Below are 23,041 nucleotides of genomic sequence, written 5' to 3'. Positions count from 1 at the left end.
ATATAATATTAAGCTGTCCGCAGCCATGTTAATTTAAATTTTTTATTATTCTATCGTTTTGACATTTTAACATTTTTAATGGAAATCCGTATCAACGAATACTAAATATGTAGGTAGGTACTTGAAATTATTTTAAAGATATAATTATTTATTATAGGTATTTATTATTAACTATATTTTTTTATATTACCTATTTATTTAATTATGTTAATGACTTGATTGTAATTATTGTGATAACAATTATTTTTTTTTAATCGACAAAATTGTAAATAATGTAATGGCTTATTAAGAAATTAGGAAGTTATGCTAAATTAAATAGCTCAAATAAACATTTTTAACTCACAAGTCTATGACTCCAGAATACTATTAAAGAGAAAGTCCTAAGCCTTGTAAAGGGCGAATGAAAATGTTGTATGAATATAATAATTTTCTACCATCAGTGACCAATTCGAAAACTTGGAGAAGTACCTACGCAGGTTATGTACACACTAACGTGGTTAAATTTCTCCGAAAAAAGGTTTTTATTGTTCTTGAAATGTGCGCCAGTTGAGTTGTAGCCATTTTAACGATAAAACAATAAATAGATATCTATCTACCTGTGGATAATTTTATACTTTAACTTTTAACTTTATACCTGATACAATCATCGTGAATCGTGTTACATGGTATTCGCGTGTTGTGATAGATCGGTAAAGGTCCAATAGTTATGCCATAGGTACGCGTTGTATAGTTGAGTGACGCGAATAACAATGAAGCGGTACTATCGATCGATATGGGGAGTGAAAAAACAAAAAGGAAAAAAACAAAATCAGTAATTATATATCTGCGAATCCTGCTCCTATAAATACTATACACATATATTTATATAGTTACCTTTACCTATCGTGGTGGATTATAACATTATATGAGATATAGATTATCGCGGAAACAACGGACAATAGCGTTATATGACACGATCTGCGGACTTGGTGTTTAGAGGTATCTAATACCTATACGTGTCCGTTTGTATGAATTAATTTTACAATTGTTCAAAAAAACAAAAAACCTCGACCTTTTGCGTTGCAGTCATTACGCGCAACATATACGTGGTCGACCTAAACCAACAATACGGCCACGGGGCCGCATATGATGTTATATGTATAGGAAATTATAGGATCCCGTTCTCTCTCTCTTTCTCTCTCTCTATATATATGTAATAATTAATATCACAAATCGACATTTTGTTTGTATACGTCGGTACCTATACAGAATACATAATATAATGTATTTCACAGGGTGCTGCAATGCTGCAATCGCACATGGCCATTTTTTGATATAGTGCGTGTTCGTAAATCCGTAGAACTATAGAAGTGACTGGGGTATTTAAGTATCAAGAATAGTGAAGTATGTAAGACTAAAGCCATAACTCATGTGATAAAATTATTGGTACTGTATTTTAATTTTCTAGCTCACAAGTATATATTTTATATATTTATAATATAGTCACATTGCGTTTTAATATTATTTAATATCAACGATTTACCTATAATATTTAGATACTCCGACATGGCGACATGTATTCCTTTATCTATGATCTCGATATGTTGTATGGAACATACAGACCACGGTTCAGTAATAATTTTTCTACTTGATCGGGGATACCTGAAAACGGTAGCTACATCAGCGATTTGATATTAGACAAATCAACACCTTACGCATAACGTATTTTAATAGGTACTCTATATGACACGTTTAAAAGTATCTATATAGTACTTATAATTTATATAATTGAATATAGCCTATAGGATTCAATAGGTAAGTGAAAAATTCTATTTGTTCTGGACGTATATACTATGTACATAATATTGTAATATTCATATCAAATAGATGATTGTGTAAAAATTTTAGACATTCTGTAAATGAATAGTCGATAGCTCAATTCTCATGTAAGTATATTTAATTGTTAGTATCTATATGAAAACATTAAAAAATATATTATAGCTTTCTTTATTTACTTGTATCTACGTCCCGCATATTGTTATATATATAATAAACAACACTACAACAGTTACATGTATTCGTGTGTACGTAGTAAGAAATATACCAAAAATGTCGGCGGGGAAATACGTTGGATAAATTACCAGGATATTATAAATATTAAATTAAAACACTAAAACACATATTATCGTCGACTGTGGTATTGTACACGCACATTATATTATTGTGTACCTATGTATATACTATTTTTCTTCAGGCGCGGATCCAGTAATATATTTTTGGGTGGGCCCGTAAATTTAACCACAAAAGATAATACAGTAAAATTATGATTGAATATAGAACATAATATTGTTTTGTTACTCTTCATGCACGATTACTAAATATATAATATACATAATAAATTCTAAAACTTATAATAAAAATTCTAAAACTTATAATAAAAATTCTAAAATAATAAATGCCAATACTCAAAATTAAAATTATTGTTTCTGGAAATTTTGGGTGGGCCCAGGCCCACCCAGCCCACCCTCAGGATCCGCGCCTGTTTTTCTTATGTAATAAAACTCGTAACTATATAATAACAACCAATTTTTATGTCAATTCACGATTTCAACATGATCTTCTTTTTCGTTGTGGCCATGATTGGGTATGTGAGTCTATCTTTCTGATATCATATTTAAAGTGACACGGTGATTTAGATAGGCAATTTAGCTACACCACTGTCGCAGCTTCATTTACCGGAATCGTATTTTACGTATTTTATCAAATATAATTTAACATTTAAAAATCTACTTATCGAGATTTGGATTTGTAGTGGTTGTAGCCATTTTAAATTCCGGAAATCCTAAAGGTCTTCTCCCTGAACATAGACTATGTCATTAAATATATTTAGTTGTATTAAATATATTCTATTTGATTTCCATATCAGTTATCTCAATGAGGCCCTGCAGTAATCTGTAAAAAGATTTTTTATTACCTAATAATAGCAAGAAAAAATACATAATATGCACTTACTATTTTACAAATAATAATATAATTTCAAATAAAACAAAAACCTCCCTATTTTCCAAGATTTCTTTTAAGGATTTTTCAAGATATTTGTTGGTATATTTTCACATAATGCCGGCCAGTTATTTCTTTTCAGGACACATTGTAATTTATTGTACATCATAATATTACGATGGTTAAATCTGCAACACAATGCCACACGTATATAATATAGAATCTATTCTATATATTCTGTATTAAATATTATTCTACATTCTACAATATAGAATATAGACTTGTACGCTTTTTGCACACCGGTAGCATATTTAATAAACAATCGTCTAGTTATATACGAGTGTTGCTTAATATAATACATATATATATATATATATCCTTTTATCACCACGTCGTAACAACGTTGTACAAACCTATATTAATGAAGTCTTATAGAAACTTACGGTTTACATCATATAAATTATAATATATATATAATAGCATATTGTATACAGTTGTTATTATTGTATATGCACTTATATATATATATTATTAGTGTACCTATACGAATACGCGTATGCTATACAGGGTGATTCTTTTATCAAATAACATTCATTATTTCAAATTTCAAAATCTATTGTTTTTGAAAATATTTTTTTTTTTATAATTTCTAGTCAAAATAAAACAACATTTTTTTTTTAAAAAATCGTTATAATTTTTTTAATTTTTTCTTTTTTGAATGAATATAATTTTTTAAATTTATATTTTGAAGTATAAATATTTTCGGGAGTGACGGGAGTTTTTTGATACATAAAAATCTGAATTCATATGAGTAATTCATGAGTTATAACTTATACAAGCATTTTAAGTTTTGGTGAGCGGAGTATAGTAGACTATTTTACAGGATATCTTCGCTAAGTGCAGTAATACCACATACTATTCCAATAACTATAATTTTAAATAGTTATAAACTTATAACTTATAAACTACTAGTTCGAATTTAGATTTTTATGTATTAAATTAAAATACTCTGAAAAATATTCTGTTTCAGAATATGAATTAAAAAATGTATATTTATATTATTACATAAAAAAATATTAAAAAACCTTATAAAATTATTAAAAAATGTTAAAAAAAATATTTTTTAAAACGCTAATAAATTTTGAAATAATGAGTATTGTTTGATAAATTAATCACCCTATACAAACAAAGCTGTATGTGTGTGTTTATGTGTACTTTAGTGTGCATACAGTATGAATATGCAATATTTACGGAACTGAACAATACGGAACTAATTTTCAAACGGAATCGCTAATGTAGATGTATACCTAACGCATACAGATTGGTGTCCGCAGTGATTTTCACACGTACAGTTAGCTTGCAGGAACGTTGTATAAAATGTTAATACGTTTACGACGTTTCTTTTATAAATATAAAATCATTTATGTAATTACGAACGAGAAGTACGAATGAAGTCGCTATGGTGGTAAATGCACTGAATAGTTTATACTATTACTATACTGGTTGATACTGCAGTGGGCTTTTCATTTCAAATCATGCATTTTTAAGGTTATTTCGTTTGAAAAAAAAATAATCTAAACGATTTGCAGTCATATAAATAAAGCTTAGTTGACGACGGTTGACGATTATAAAAATCTTCACCTATCGTTTATATCAACAAATATTTTTTAGTTTTTTCTGTCTAACAAAATAACTGTTTTTACGTGTTCGGTATTGCATATAATATAATATATAATATGTGCCAATGTTTGCTTATTTCAAAGAACCAATTTGGTGCAATGTTGTCGGAAATTTGTATATACACAAATATACAGATATATATTATATAACGCTGTTATGGTGCTTTCCGTATCCGGACGAATAATAACTTAACCGCGATTTCCGTTTTGGGTACATTATACACTATCGTGATGACACGCGCGCGCGCGTAAATACTTATCTATACGCAATAACACACATTTAGAATTTTTCGATGTGTATTTTATTCTAATTTAGTATATAGTTTTACTTGGAGTTTCTACTTAGTTTTTATATCGTTATAGCAGTATAATATTTATATCTGTGAAGTAAATTTGTGTCATAGAGTTTATATTACTCATATACACTCGTGCCTAAAATATGTTAGTATAATAACTATGTATATCCGTACACAATAGATATTGTCTGTGAAAAAAATTCTTCAAAGTTCCGCCGGTAGGAAATGGAGTAGTTTTTGAACCACATAGCGGATCGATGACTTAAGTGCGACAAAAAGTGGCAGTCTGTGCAGTGCTCCTGTCGATTTCAAGCACGTTGTGTTTTTTGTTATGATTTCACATTTACAGCCGCAGTTGGTGTTCCAATAGGAATTAAAAAATTATATTTTTCTCATTTCATAACATTATAGATTTATTTGTCGCAACGAAAATATTTAATATTATATACATTTAGTATTATATGTTATAATGGGAAATAATTGTAGTTGATCTTATTGTTAGTATTAGGATTAATACTTTTTTGTTTTTATTAGAATAATAGGTTTTTTTTTATATTTGATATAATTATTAAGTCTGATCTATATTTTATAGACCCGTGTTAGTATTTATTTTTGTTTTATGATAAGAGTGTATTGTGTATATAATGTTTGAAATATTTTGTTTGTACATAGGTATATATTGTGGGATTAAATTGGTTCTTGGTGGATATCTAAATTCTATGCTGAATAATTTTGGAGATTTATCAGAACCATACATGGTATCTATAGTTAGTATTTTAAATATTGAGAGATCAGATGAATGTATTAGTATATAATTTATAATGATATGTATTTTTATTTAATTAACTTTTGAAAATTTATTAAAGCATTTCTCATATGTTATTATCACTGAAATTATTAACTTATACTGGAATTATTATCACAGGTAAGAATTACACGTATCACTAATATTTTAATGAGCTTTTGAAGCTTAAACTTTGATAAAATTGGATATACACGTGTAAAATACTTTATTTGATCAAACAATTAAATTTTTTGTCGTAGTTTAAGAATTATCAATCGCAGAATTGAAGCGCACTTACTCGTTCCTTTTTAGATATTCTAACATCTCTTTCAATATCTAAAATATAATATCATTTTAAAAAAAATATACTTGCCGTATTATTTTTATGTATTTATGTACAATTTTACTTAGCTAATTAATTATTATTATTATTATTATTTTGTTCGTTGTTCCTCTTTTTTTCTACATAATAGTAATTTCCAACTTTTAACAAAATATTTTAAATGTCGAGACGAAACTAATAGTAATACAATAATTAAATAATTAAAAATAAAAATAAAATAATTTTGTAAAAATCGTTAGCTTGTTATTTTGTCAATATTTTTTTTTAGTTTCAGAATGTATTATTTTTTTATCCGAGTCATTTCTTGTTTGTTTTTAGTTGATTCATGATCTACCTTTCTAATAATCTCAGATAACCATAACACTACTCCTTTCTTTATCAATCTTTACAACTTCACAAGAGATTTAATGATTTGCCTCTAAAAGGTTGGTATTTAGTAATTGCAGGTTATCTTAGTTAGAATGTATATTTTATAATTCTCCTTAATGTAATTTATGATTAACAATATTATACGTAATTTTTATTTTATGGACTTTTCGTCTGGGATTTCAGTAATTTATCGTGGATAATATTTATAATTTATATGATATATTACATCAAAAGTATAAAAGTGTCTTATCCATTGAATTAAATGCATTTTTAAAAATTGAAAAAAATAGAATAGCAATCAATAATATTGTCAACGACATATTTATATATTTACTAACAAATCTAATACTACACATTAACGTATTCTAGAATAAAAATAAATTTTAAATCGTTTATGATACTAATTATTCATTTAAATTTTAAATAAATACTTTTAAACATTGACTTTTTAACGTTGATACTTATGTATAAAGTTATTCTTGAATTGTTTCGTTTGTGATTTGACACTAAACTTAACAGTCGATTTTCTTGTCATCTCCCGAAGGATTTTCACTAGAGCATGACTCTTCAGCTTTCGTAAAAGCTATCTTGTGATTGGGTTTTACCATAAGTGTATAGTACAGCCGATACAGACGACTAACACATCGATGCATTAAAAAAAACACATTTATACTGTTAAACGATTGGATTTGAGAAGACCATGACATCAAAAGTTATCGGAAACAATTTCAAATAGGAATATTACATATTGCTATATATGTCTGCTTATGTTTCATCAATAACTACAGTTAAATTTAAACATCTCGAAAAATATCGATTAAATATATACATGTAAATTGTTAAGAATTTAAATTCTTTAGTTATAATATTTTTAAAAGCATATTTTATAAAATTTAAGAGGGTAAAAATAGTAATATTATGTATAAAATAAATAAAAAAAAAGAGAACGTGATGAAAATCACATTTAATTTTGATGTTAAAGTAAAATAAGTTCTTATTATAATGCAAAATACAAAAATTTAAAAACAGTGCCACCATGGCTGATATTTTTGTCTGCTTTGATAAAGATTTTGAGTGGTATTTAAGTACCTATATTCAAAAACTTCAAAAATTAGATTTCGTATAAGTCTACTATTGAAGAAAAAGGGGTGCACATGTTTGGTGAATAATCCTGTATACATTTGTAGTAAAGATATTTCAAATCGAATGATATAATTTTATTTTACTAGTTTACTGACTTACAGTATATGTATAAAACCATTTAAAAATAATTCATCAAGCGGAAACTTACTCGTTATTTACCATTTCAGTCACAAATGGTACATTAATCTATAGATTTTCATTCATTTTCATGTTAGATACGAGTGATACGACTATATTTTATTCGATAAATGACCATTCGTTGTTGATTTATGTATGAATGATTATTTCATCTCTGACTATTTAAAAATTTTATTCGATAAATTTATCATTAAAAATCACAAACGGCATCATGTTCTTAGTATTTAAATTTTAACCATAACGATTAAAAAAAAACAATTAAAGAAATTTTACGAAAATAAAATTGTACTCGTATAATTTAAAATCTAATATTCAATATATATATATATATACTATTATATCAGTAGTGGTAGGTGCTTACATGAGAACCAAGAAATGAAAGTTGATATTGCAAGTACATTAATAAAAGAATCAAATTAAACTTTGTAAAAAAATGTCACTTTAAGGGTATCTTAAAAAAATCATTCCAGAGGAAGCTTGAATTTTCATTTATTTTCACGTACTAATTTTAGATTTCATACAATTAACATAGTTGATTAAAATATTTTTATGAAATTATATAATACTTCTGACACAATATTTAGAGAATTACATTTTGATTGTAATCAATTAATCTGTAGATAAAATTAATTTAAATATTATTATTTAATTTGTTGTTGGTTAATATTGTAGCAGGTATATATACATATAATCTAAAAAATATAAAAACAAAAATAGTTAATTTATAGAATTGATTAATTGTATATTTTCTGTTATATGTAAAATAAATAAAAAAAATTAGAATTAATTTAAAAGACACTACTCCTATATTTGTATTAATTATCTTACCACAATTACTATTAATTACATTTTAAGGCTCTAAAACACAAACAAAAATTATCATAGGTATGAGAAATAATTTATTGATATCTATAATTTATGTGTAAAATCATACTAAAGACACAATTTATAGGTACCTATCTATTTTGTTCTAACTTAAATGTAGTAAAAATTATATAATTATATTAGTAGATTAAATAAAAATAAAAATTATGTACTAGGTTTATAAAGAAAATACCAATTTTTCTGTCTGTATTGCTACAGCTACTATTTTTTTAGAGAACTTAATATTTAGTTAAATTTGAATTTTATCACAGAATAGATTCAAAAGAACTTTTATCACTCAGAAAATTATATTTCTTTTCATAAATGTAGTAAATACTATAGCGTTTAGTTAATTTATTAAATTTATTGGTAGGCACAGTTATGTAATAAAAAAACTTGATGATTTTTTTTTAAACTAATTGTTGTAATAAATTCTAATGATTAAAAAAAAAGAACTATCGAAATTATTGTTTGATCATTTTATATTATATTATAACGATATTATTACTTATATCATTGGTCATAATGACGTTAATTCAAATTCAAATTCCAATTTCTTAACAATAAAACTTAATTGAATAATGTAAGTATAAAATTATAATATGTAATAATATATTATATGTAAAATAATGCCTTACAAAAATAGTTATTAAAATATTTAAACTTATTACTAAAATTAACATTTAATATGAGAGTTATGCCACATTCTGTAGTTAAGTATTTTATGTAAATACACGTGTGTAAGTTTAATTAATATTGTTTTAATATTTGTTAGGTATGTAAAACATAATATACTCCTATGCTTACTCTTTGCATACATAAATATAATATGATTAATATAGATAATATTCGTATAAATAAAATATTGGTATTGTTCGAAAATAATAATAATTTTAGCCTTGGCATGGTTCTTATCGCAATATAATTTTGAGAACTTTTATATAAAATGAGGGTGGTCACTGGCACTGTGGCATGACAGTTTTACATTGGGTGGGGTATACAATCGTCCGGTGGCGGCGCGCCGACAGCGAGCGTTTTCCAACGAGTCGCCCGCCAAACGTTAGCCTATACGCGCCGTGATCCTAAACGATGATGACGATACGATCATGAGCTTATTACGCGGTCGACGATGTATAGAACGTTTTTCTTAACCAATAACATGATGGCTAATCTGGCTAAACATTGAATACATCCACCAAGGAAACGAATGAAGGTATGTGTTATATTCCAGAATTTTTTTTCATATTTAGCTTACAAAAATACGATGTTAATGGTGTATTATAGAACATATATTTATTTTAAAAAAATATTTACTTTTTGAAAATATTTAAAAATATTTTTTTAAATAATATTTTTTTGCCAAATTAATTAGTTAAAAACATTAAATAAATTATTATATGAAGTCATTTATTGACACTTATTTTAGATACATAGATAATTTAAAGTTAAAATTGAAATATTAAAATTTACTTTATGTGAGTGTTGAGGTTTATGTTAATTTATTTATTTTCATTCGTTTTATGTTTAGTTAAGCTTTAAGATATAATTCAGTATTGCAGTTTTTATATCTTTTGGAGTTATATTTATATATATTTTTTACAGTATATTGATTTGTTGGTGCGTGTAATTAAAAAATAACTAAATTTCCATGTAGAATTAAAATTTTTGAATTTTTAATATTTTTTTTATTCCTGATTTAAAAATATAAAAAATGATAGTAAATAAAATAAAAACAAAGTTGAACTATAGATATAATAAACGAATAATCAGTACATAATAATATAACATACATATTATACACATATTGTTACAATAAGAAATATTCAATTTCATATATATATTATATACTACATTATTATATGAATTTCTTATATTATATTTTTATTTTTTGTATGAACTACGTAGTTCTTATTGCAATAAGACAATCTTTCCGGTTTTTTATTTAATTTTAAGTCAATATAAGTCATTAGGGCTGGAATAATACCGTGATCAATAATAGAAGTTGTATTGTTTACATTCAATGAGAAAGGCCATAGGCGATGTCCGGTCTGTGAATTAATATAACGCTGCGTCAATATAACCAAGATTTTCACAGTTGGAAAAAACAGACAATACACTTCGCTTGACGGTTTTACCACAGTCGCATAATATTAAATAGTGAAAAAAAGTAAGTCCCGCCTGTAGTTGAAGTCTATTGATCAGGTAATTGTAGGTCAAAAATTGAAATTGGATTTGAGGACAGCAGTTTATTTCATGTCTAATCGACTAATCCTGTGGTGTATATTACACACTTTGGAAAAGGTGCTGGTGGAACGGAATTACCAGATGCTACATCAAGAAAGCTATGTTTACATGTGTTAATAATTCACTGATAATTATTTCGAGTATTAATTGCTACTACCTCTCTTTATAAATTTGTGATAGTAATTTGTTTGTATACATAAATCTGAATGTCAATCCTCCGAAGGGTTATTTTTATTAGTAAATTAATTCCTATAGTTTCTTATATAACTGCAATGGTTTTATTGAATTGTTATTACGCCTATTGGTTATTGGTTTTCATTATTCTTATTTAGTTATTTTCTTATTGTGGTTTTCATCTCATCATTCGGTCGAAAATCCAACACGATTTTTATAATCTTGTTTTATGCAACTTTCAAAAAATTCGTTTTTAAGTAGGTGTCTAGTAATAATAAAAATATACTGAAATTATTTTAAAATTGAGTACTTAAAATATAATATTTTCAAGTTTTAATTTGATAAATTTCAGTATATGATGATTGTTCTTCGTAAGTGATGTGAATGATTTGACGACTAAACACTTCCATAGATATATTATTATGCTATTATATCACACGTATAGTACACATTACGCATCAGTGGTACGTTATTGTATGGCTACTGCCTAGTCATCAACAATAGGTGTCTGTTTGTATTTTTTCAACCGAAATAATTTCTTTTTAATTTTAATTTACATACCAATTATGAACTATAGAAGTTCTTCTTGGAGTATCTATATATATATATATTATATATATATATATATATATATATATATATATATATATGATTAATGCTTTTTATTAAACAAATAATTGAAATGAAGATACATACTAAGTCAGTTAATTAAATTGAATTTTAATAATTATTGGATATTTGAATAACTCACGTTCGTGATTGCTTTATTTAATTATTTAAAAATTACTTGTTATAGAAATAATTTACAATTTTTTCTGGAATTAATTTTATTTGAGTGGGTGGTTACTTCAAGTCACATTATAATAATTTTCATTTATGATTCAGTTCTGAATTGAAAACTGAAAACTTAAGAGTTTAAGGTTGTTAGAAATATTATTGATTCAGTTAGTAAAATATATCTGCAAGTTATGAGTATGTGTAATGGTTAATTGCATTTTATTTTTATGTCGGTAGGTGATAGGTACCTTATATATATTTTAAAACGTTTTTTGTTTAATTCGTAATATACACTTTTTGAAGCTATTTTTACTGTTGCAATATATATTTGAATATTTCATTTAGTTTAATTCGTGTATACATTTTATTTTGTTTGAAAATATATTTAGTGATTTAGGTACAACATATTCTATGTTTATTTTGTTTTTTCATGGTTACATTTTTATGTTTTCTCGAGTTATTAGAGTCAAAAGGTTAATGTTATATTTACTTATAAAGTTATAAGCTATAAGGTATGAATTAATTTACAATTTAGTATTTCTTTTTAAACTATGAAAAAGTATATTAAAATAGAAATATTTTTTTTTTCATGGAGCATACAAATACACAAGCATAATATTTACCTATACAAACTTATATACTTTTTAAAAGTGCTTTTATTTATACTATTTTAATACACATTAATATTTGACACTAAGTAACTTGTTGTAAAGTATGGTTAGTAAAATGTTGGAGATTTAACGATATAGTACCTAATAGTTCGTCGCAGCTGCAGAGGTAGCTATTCTACAGTATAAGTGTTATAAATTCTTAGTACTTAAAAATTAAAAAAAAAATGATTAGTTTAAATTTAAAAACACTAGAGAAACAAAGTAGTTTTTAGTAGTAGGTACCTAGGGTATAACCGAGTATAAAATATAAATATAAATACAAGCTATATTAAATAGAAATTCAGAAAAACAATACTGTTAATAAACAACATTTTATAAAATAATAGGCAAGTATACAATTATTAACAAATTTACGTAAGGATCCTCTAAACAAATTTATATTTAATAACATTCACACATTTACAGCTAAATAAAATAAAAAGCTCATTTTATCAAATTAAAGTTTTACGAAATTGAAAAATCATATTATATATTTATATTTCATTAAAATAATTATCTCTATTGAATTACTATTATAAAAAATAGTATTTTTTTAATAATAAAATTAATTTAAATTTTTTATAAAGCGATTTTAAATTTAATAATTATGTGTCTGTAAATGAAACTTAGTTTATATTTACATATATGTAACATAATCAATTATAAACATCATACATCTGTATAATCATAAATTGTTTAGAACTAATGGCCTTTATTGTCGATGTTTCTTTTTTTTGATCAATAAAAAATAAAATAAAAAGGATATTTATTATAATTTTTTTTTTTATTTAACTTATAAAATAATATAAATATAGGTAAGCTTAAAATAAAATAAAAAAATAATAGGTATAGGGAAGAGTTCAAACAATATTCGTGGGTTATTGTAACTTTAGTCAAAAATACCTGTAATTAATAAAAATAATGTAATTCATCTATTATTTTTACTACTTTATACGGTAAGATAATAAAGAATGTAAAACATTGAAGAAGTTATCGCGTGATGGATTTTGAAATATTTTATTTTATATTTTAAAAAGTTTTGCCAAAATATTACTATGGTCTATGACACATATTATTGAAATAAGTTTTATGATATTCTTTATACTTTTTTGTTTTATAAATATTATACAATATAATATATATATATACACATATATATATATATATTATATAATATAATATATATTGTTAAAATATAATATGTGATATCTCCTAATTGAAACATAAGTTTATCATAATACAAACAAATATTCCAAGTAGAATTTAAAACTAAAAATATCAAGCTAGGAGTTACTGATTGTAAAACTTATTATTTATAATATCATAAAAATTAATTTTAAAAAAGGTAGGCAAGTGAGTATCATTCTGTAGTTTTTAATTTAGTTTTAGTAGATCAGTGAAATAGATGTGTTAAATTTGAGTTCGAATGAATAATGATAATATATCATTGTATACGAAAAATTAAAAACTATTCTGAGCAGAGAGAGTCAACCTATATCACTAAGTCACGATATGTTTTTTGATATAGCTATTAAAGTAATTTATTTTATTATTAATACTACACTAGAATGATTTAATTTTCGCTGAAAATATTGCATTCATTATATTATTAGTATTTTATAATTATAATTGCATAAAATTATACTATTGTTATTAACTTTCGAGTCAATAATGACTTACAGTAGAATAGTCTAAGTATAGTTTCTTAGTATAAATAGGAAATATTTTTAAATTAGAAATTTATAATATGTCATTGCATGGATGTAGCTAGGATTTAAATCAAGGGGGGGGGGGGTAAATTAAAACAAGATTATAAAATACCAATAATAATTATATTAAAAAATTTATTTTAATTTAATTTGAGGCTCAGGGCTGGGTAAGTGCCTCGCTCTGCCCCACCCTCGCTACGCCCACGTGTCATTGCGTTTAGTCAAGTTCATAATATACCTAAAAATGTTCCCATGAATAATATTAAATGTCTATAATTATCTCAAAACCGGTTAAAATATTTTTAATTTTTTTTTTTTTTGTATAGAAAGTGCTAACAAGAATTTGGTGAAAATTTTAAGTAATTACAGTTATTTATTTTTAAATTATAAAATAGAAACAAAATCTATTTGTTAATTATAGGTTTTGCTTAAAAATACTCGATTTTTCTTATTTATTTATTTATTTTTTATTTTTCTAGTTATTTTAAAAAGTATAGGTAAATTTTTACTTTTGACCCCTCCCTATAAGTACACAATAGATTCAATTTACCAGATACTTTCCCAAAAGTTTAAAATTGAAGTATTTTTACTACCCTAAAAGATGATAACAGACATAAAACAGATAATTGTAAAATCAATACATTCATCGCTTTGCTCAGAATCTAATAAAATAAAAAAAAATTATTTTAAATACAATAAAATAAAATTGATAACGTATTTGTACTATAACATTTTTTAATGAGTGCTTTAATTTCGACGATACAACAACTAAAATCTGAAAACATCTATTCAAGTATATTAGTTGTCCACTGTAAATTCAATTTTAAATAATTTTAGTAAAAATAAAAACTATTTGAATATTGTTTGGCCAAAAAGTTTTTCGATAAATAATATTCATACACTCTTTAATAATTTTAGAGATACCTTTATTTGAAATTGTAAATTAATTATATTTTGAAAAAATAATTTAATTATTTACTTTTAACAGTAGCTTATAGTATCGTAAAAATTGCGTTTCCCATATTTATATTTTTCAGGTTTATATTTCTCAATAAACTACCTACACTATTAATTCTGATATATATAATATAACTTTTAATGATACATATTTGTAAATATAAATTTATACTTAAATTATAATAAATAGCTTTAGAACATTTTTATTAATTTAAAACTCACTTATATCTGCTTAAACTTACTAAAGAAAAGCATGAGAGGCGAGAGAGTTAATCGTTTTTCAGTTTGAAAATTTAATAACATTTTTAATCCTTTTCAGACGTTTGATTATTAGCGCGTACACGAGAGTCGAGAGCAGAATAATTAGCTCTATTATGAGGATAATCATTATGAAATTGAATTTCCTATAGGCCATAATTGATGATTTCCATACTTTGGCCCGCGAGTCGTGTGTTTGTTCCACGAACGGTTTCTCGTATATTCTCCATTGGGAATGGATTGTAAAAATGTTTATAAAAAAAATAAAACTAGAATAAAGGGCTGTATAAACGATGCATTGCATCTCGGTATCAGTTTTATAATTTCGTGCGCGATAACGTGGTCGCCGACGTCAATATAATAATAATAATGTTATACATCTTTCGATGTATACATCGTATAATATTACATAGGTATGACGGAGCTTCGCTTTACGCTATAGTGCTGCACTCTATACACACACAGGCGCACACACACTTGCGCTGTTTGTAATAGGCTTATGAGCTTTATGGACGCCGCCGGTTGGATCGACGACAACACAAAATATATTTGGTGCATAAACTGAGGGATCACTTCTGTACCAATCCCCTCCCCCCGCTAGGGATGGTAATATGACCGTGGTATCGTCTAAGGAGCTCTTTTATTCCACTGTTCCCATCTCAGGGAATTCGTACCAAAAACGGTCGACGAAGAAACGCCGTGCACCACAAACAGGTCACTCGGGCGACGATTGTATAGGTTGGGTGGTCTTTTGGATTTTTTTTTGGCACGACATCGCACGTGAAACACAATAGTAAATGCCTTCTTTTTGGCGCAATAATTTTTTTTATGTTTATAGTACGCGTTCGTTTGCAGACAAGTTGTTTAAATCGTTAATAATACATAGCTCATCTATACATTTCTTAATATTATAATACTGAAGAATTACTATCAATTTATGGTAACAATAGGTAGCTTAAGTTTTTCAAAATGTATTATATATGTTATATTGAATAGATAAGACAGCATTATTTGAATATTGGTACATGAGTCGGGGACAGTAGTGTTAAGTGTATAAATCACAGTTTCACCCATTTACTATTTTCGTAAGCGTGCTTAATCGATATTATGCTTAAAATATTTTATTTTAAATTTAAATTTTATTTTATTATTTAAAACTAATTTTGAAATGTTTGTAGTTACCTATTAAGAGTTATAATAATTTACTACTTAACTATACATACATATATATTTATATATATAAGTAGTTATAACTTATAAATTATCTTATGGTTATTATAAAATAATTTAATATATTAATTAAGTATTACTGTATTAGTGTACGTATTAATAAAATAATGTACGAAAATAAATTGAAATTTGAGTTTTAAAACCTTGACTTACCACCATCGGCAAATGGGATGACACACTGCGATGAACTTGAAGATACGATGATGCCTAAAAATATGTTTAATAATCGGATTTTCAATATGTTATCGCACTGAAAAACAATTTAGTATTTTACGTATCTATGAAGGACTAGCAACGCGAAAAGTTTTTGACCAAGAATCGTATTGAGAAGCGAAAGATGCGGAGATAACAGTAAATTAGTGGCCGCAATTTTTCAAAGAAAGCTTACCAACAAAAATTACTACAGTTGCCCGCTTGCTAGTTATGTAAACTATATGAAAATCAATCACGTTGACTATTATTGATCAATTATGTTGATAATTATTGTATAGTCGTTGTTGCTTTGACCAAGGTATCAAGTCTACCACCTTAACCCAGTATTTTCTTCCATGTTCGTCATACCGTTAAATTAAAATTAGTGTTTTTGCATTGTTTAACTAAATTTGGGTGCTTATTAATAGTGGCAGTGACGTAGTGTGCAGTGCAACAAGACTTCCGTACAATGAGTCTTGTACTTAAATTTCGTTTATACTTCAAGTCTATCGCCTCGATCGCGTTTTAGATTCTGTGACCATAGTAAATTTCCTTCTCACATCTCACGTACTTATTTATGAGCGATTGTCAACAGTGTTTTTTTCGTCACCAGGCAGTCTTTATAGAAAGAAAAAAGGTGGTCACCCGATGTTTAACGATTCTCGATTTTATTGTTTTCGCGTAACCGTTCGCTATTACGTTAAGTGTTTTACATCTGAATCCTAGAAAAATGCTGTCGAAGTCATTTTTCACGCCTGTTTCTATTATAGTGGATTACTGAGATCAGCATATCGAGGTAATTAACAAATAATTTCACCTATCTCATTCACAGTATACTATTGTAGGAATATAAAATTATTTATACTTTCTTCTTCTGTTATGGGTTAATACCATAAACCCATTTTTAGATTCTGAACGGAGTGATGAATGTATTGATTTTACAATGATGTATGTTTTTTTTTTGTTTTTTTTTGTGTCTGTGTACAACATAACTAGTCGAAATAATGCTTCAATTTCAAACTTCGGGGGTGGTTTTTGATGGAAAAGTGAATATCCTTGGTGCATTATAGAGGTAAAAAGTAAACATTTTCCGACAGTTTTCAAAAAAATTGAGAAAAACAAAAAAAAATAACAGAAAAACGGGAATTTGTACGCAAAACCAATTTTCGACCGAATCGATTTTTTTATATGGTTGTAATTCAAAAACTAATCACTGTAAATACTTGAAATTTTCACCAAATTTTATGTTAGTGTTATCTATATATAGTTAAATTTTCAAAAATTGTTGACTTTTTTTGAGATATTTATATTTTATAGACCACTGAAATTTTCGATTTTTATGCGAATTTTTTTTTGAAGTGTCGGTAAAAAGATTTTGGATGACCAAAAAAACTTGAAACATACAAGGTTCCTTATGAGTTGTTCTTATTGTAGCTAAAAAAAAATTAAAAATCGTTAGTCACAATTTTTTTTTATAAGCGTTTATAGTTCAAATTTTTACGAAATCTGTCAAAAACGCGAAAATTTTCAAGTAATTTTGAAATTGAAAAATCATAAAATGTTTTGTGTTTATAATTAAGGATTAAAAATACAACACTTAGTTTTCCATAGGTTTTTCTTCAAGTAGCTATAGAGAAAACTCGAAGCATCATTATAGGAAAAATTTTAAGTGCGTTTGAATTTTAAATTTTTACGAAATCGCGTAATGATAACGATTTATTAAATGATTATTATACATACAATTAACAAATATTTGTTATTATTCAAAAAGTATAAGTCGTAGATACTTGGAAATTTTACCAGTTATTTAGATTGGTATTTTCTTTACATGATTTAATTTTCAAAATATTTTGAGTTTTTTTGAGCTATTTATAGACAACTGAAATTTTCAATTTTTCTGAAAATTTTTTTTTGACGTGTCGATAAAATTTTTTTGGCCAATCAAAATACTTGAAAATTTTATACAAAGTTCCTCATACATTATTCTTATAGTGATTAAAAAATTATAAGAATACATAGGCACAATTTTTTTTTATTAGCATTTGAAGTTCAAATTTTGACAAAAATTCGTCAAAATCATGAATATTTGCAAATTATTTTGTAGTTCAAAATTCATAAAATTGTTTGTATTTATATCTAACGTTAAATATTCTAGACTGACAAATCATCTCCGTTCAGAATCGTTTTTCGTATACAATGATACCTATCATTGCATTCAAATTTAACTTACCCAAGTCCGAGGTCTATCCCACCCCCTAATGTACAGCAGAGCGGTACCCACTTGCCGACTTTTTTTATTTGAATTTATTATATTTATATAATATAATATAATATACATATATACACACATAAATGTGTAAAATTAAAGTTAAGTCTTGTTAAGTCTTGGTAAAATATATGTTTAAATATGAGAAAAATACAAACGGATTGGAATAACTAATAATTATGTACATGCTAAGATTGAAATTCTGAAAATATTTCTCGAAAACCTTAGTATTTTATCATCAAATCCGAATTTATTATAAAATACCACGCTATATTTAATTAGATTTTAAGGTTAAACGATACTGCCTAAATAGAAATTACTGACTAGATACTTTTTTTTCATCAAGTATTAATTATTTGTTGAAATAAATTAATAATTTGTATTAAATAAATATTTTATCCAACACAAAAAAAAATATTCACATTTATGATATTGGTTGTTCATTACATTTTTTTAGATTAGTAGGGTTGGTATTAGTAATAATGTATTATATTAAAAGTGTAAACAATATATTGAGAATTTATGAATGCTTCTAATTAAAAAAATAATGTCAAGAGAATAAAAGTGGGAAACACCTCCTTGTGAGACGAATTGAATGCTTTCATTGTTACTATTTCTTTGGTTTATTTTTAAAGGTTCGACGAATTTTTAATGGATATCTGAAAGCATTTCAAACGATTTAAAAAAAAACTTTTTAGTAAATGGTTGTTTGGAAATTTCTTTGCAATAATGTGGGTAATTGAGAATGAACAAAAAGTCTAAATTAAACAAAAACATTTATTGTTGTTATTTTGTTTAATATTTAGATTCACCCTGCTATTTTAATATTTTCATTTTATAATAGAAAAAAAAAACTACTTTAAAAATCAATCAGGTACATACACTTTTGGCCAATGAGTATAACATATTTAAGTCCTGTACCAAATATATATAATACATTCAAGGAAAAGTACAATAAAGCTTATTGTACATAATTTTATGTTTTTCTGTACAGAGTACAGATAGTATATTATTTTTGTTATAAGAAAAAAAAAATTGTTACTATTCAATAATATGAAGCTATACTATAAAAGTGTATCTATTCTATTTTGCATGTATATTTATAGGTATTAAATTGCTAGCTATAGGTACTATAAAATCAACTAGGAAATAATAAATAATAAACTATTTTAATTTTTATTTATAAGTCTTCTACATAGTTTTAAAAATAATGTTACTGTGACTTGTAAATGAGTAATTTTTCTCCAAAAATAATTTCAAAAATTGTCATGTTATTTACATCAATTAAATAATATTCTGATCAAAACTAAAATATAATGTAGTCAAATTACTGATATCTTTGATTTGTGTCTTAGCGAGGTTATCAGTTTTCACATGTAAGATTATGGATTTTTTAAATTACTGATTAAAAGCAGAAATTTTTACCGTTTTAGTTTTAACACAGTATTCGCCATTCGGGTCAGAATAATTAATGATGTATGACGTGCATTGCAAACACCGTCATTTTATTGATCTCCATAACATCTTATAAATACAAAAAGTGTCATCCATATGATACATGCTGTTGTACCAAACCATCGATTAATGACGTACATGGCAAAATATTTTCCTTCCGTTTTTAAATGAACTTAGTACTTTCAATACTTAAATATTCTAATTTGTAGTAAATAAATATCGTTTAAAAATCGTGTTTACTAATTTATTTATTAAATTTATAATATATAGTTAAGACGAATTAAAACTATTAAGATTATTTATAAGTTATGACAAAAAAATATTCTAAGTTGTTTAAATTATGTTTTATAATTTTGAAATCATAAAGTAGGTATATATTTTGATTTCAGACAGTTATACCTAGTTCATTTCCATCAGTAATTAATTGTGAATCTGTACTATATATAATACTATACTCAATTATTTCCTCTGTGGCATTAATTTCTATTCTTACTTACACGAATCCAAGATAATATTATTATTATGAAAAAAATAATAATAATTTTGTTTAGTTAAAACTAAATAAAAATTAATAATATAATATTAAAAATATATACTCGTATATATATTTATATATAATAATATTGGCTAGTATATTATATTTTTAAACATATTTTAATCAAGTATTTCGTTGTAATTGGGGTTGTGAGTTTAATGATTTTCCTTATCAATTGCCATTCAAAATAAAAGGGATTAATTTTAATTCAATATATTGTAAAATCTTAACACAAACTTCTATTTTACAAATTTTAGAGTGAATATAAATATATATAACCGTTATCATTGTTATCAATAAATATTTGGTGAAACAATTATGAATTTCAGTATTTTATTCTACTGTCAATATGTCATACCTACAACATATTAATAGATATAAAATTTAAAAAAATATTATAAAGCTTATTTAGGTAATTTTTTTTTTTATTCAAATTTGTGTAAATTAGTTGCTACCTATTTGATACATTTTTTTTATGAAGTTTATTTTACATGATTTTGCATACTTAGAAAATATCTCTGAAAATATTTTCTTATTTGTGGGAGTAAACTTATAAGTAATAGTAAATGTATATTGTATTGTTTTTTGAATTACTATTACGAAATTTTGTAAATTTTAATTTTAATTTTGAAATGTGTTATTTTGAGCTTTATAAAATTATTATATTTTTCATTGTTATAATTCATTTAAAAATCATAAAGAAAAAAAAATCAATACAATTCTATGAGATATTTAATGATATTATTATTTATCAGTAGTTTGATAATGGATAAATTCATTTACGAAGCGGAAAATTTGATGTACCTATGTTTGTAAAATAGAGACAATAAACATCGAGACATATTATGACAACATGATATAGACACATGATAATACATCGAGTTATTTTGGTTTTTTAAATTTTTTATCAGATAAAAAAGTAAAAAAAATATTTTACTCTTATATGTTTAGCGCTATTTGCTACAATAGATGACTCCTTGTGTCTATTTAATGCCTCTCAAAAAGGTAACATTTTCCGTATTTTTTCAGTATTTGCTTTTTAATTTTCGTGTTATTTGTTACGATCACTATCTTGGCATATTAACACTGTATACTTAGAATAAATAAATGAATATTTCTGGGTTCTAAACAAACTTCATATTTTGGCTTTAAAATAGGTACCTATATTGAAATTTGTATACAGTAAAAGTATAAACAATTTATTTGAACAGTGCTTTTATTTACGAATAAAAACTATTAAAATAAATTACATCGTCTATTGACTATAAAGTATGAACTACATTAGGTAAATATAAAATAACATACAGTATAAAACATTATTTGACTGGAAAGTTGAATATCGACAATTTTTCAATTTTATAGAATCAAATAGTATTGAAGAAATTTACAAGTTTAAAACTAAACGATGATATAAGTTGCTATTTTGTATTTCTGTATAATAGTACGCATTATTGTATTTTATAGAATAATGCTGATAGTATTACGAACGAACACCTGACTAAAAATTCACAAACCATTTAACACAAATTTAAAAAAAACCTATAAATATTAAATAATAATAGTAATAGTAAGGCTTTAATAAAAAAAAGACAGGAAAGTGGGTACCGCTCTGCTCTACGGTAGGTGTCACTGTGATGGATGTGTTAAATTTGAATTCAATGATATATCATTGTAAACATATAAAAAACGATTCTGAGAAAAGTCAGTCTATCAGCTCGTAGCATTAAGTTTATTTCAAGCTATATTTTTTGACATTACTAATAGGTAAAGGAATTTATTTTAAAATTATTAACATAGAAGGTTGAATTAATTTTTTCCAAAAATATTGTTTTTATAAATATCATTAAGTGTATAAAATATAATAGTACACGTGTAAACCCCGTGTTATATTTTTGATCTACGGCAAATAATGAATAACGTTATTCATAATCTAATATGTAATTTTATCAAAATTTAAACTTAAACGTTTATAAAAAAATATGTTTTTATAGTTTTTAGT

At 25.1% G+C, this 23,041-nt stretch overlaps 1 protein-coding gene and 1 long non-coding RNA gene across 4 annotated transcripts in view; one reads left to right on the top strand and one right to left on the bottom strand.

Annotated features, from left to right (window-relative positions):
• Nucleotides 1-2,407: 2,407 nt before the first annotated feature.
• On the bottom strand, nucleotides 2,408-17,030 carry LOC126550834 (uncharacterized). Its single transcript, XR_007604862.1, has 3 exons — nucleotides 16,748-17,030; nucleotides 2,992-3,167; nucleotides 2,408-2,931 (listed from the first exon to the last, which is right to left on the bottom strand). It is a non-coding gene; the product is annotated as an uncharacterized LOC126550834 (long non-coding RNA).
• Nucleotides 9,656-23,041, top strand: part of LOC114125969 (cyclic nucleotide-gated cation channel beta-1-like) — a 111,307-nt gene continuing 97,921 nt past the window's right edge. For 2 of the 3 annotated variants that reach the window (XM_050203155.1, XM_050203153.1), the window contains exon 1: nucleotides 9,656-9,808. The gene's annotated coding sequence lies outside the window, so the exon portion shown is untranslated. Of the gene's footprint in view, nucleotides 9,809-17,153; nucleotides 17,583-23,041 lie in introns of those variants that run through there. The other variant, XM_050203154.1, reaches the window with a different exon arrangement.

Source organism: Aphis gossypii, chromosome 3 (assembly GCF_020184175.1).
Source record: "Aphis gossypii isolate Hap1 chromosome 3, ASM2018417v2, whole genome shotgun sequence".
Lineage (NCBI taxonomy): Eukaryota > Metazoa > Arthropoda > Insecta > Hemiptera > Aphididae > Aphis > Aphis gossypii.
Note: the sequence above shows the minus strand (reverse complement) of the source record. Positions and strands in the feature narration are given on the sequence as shown.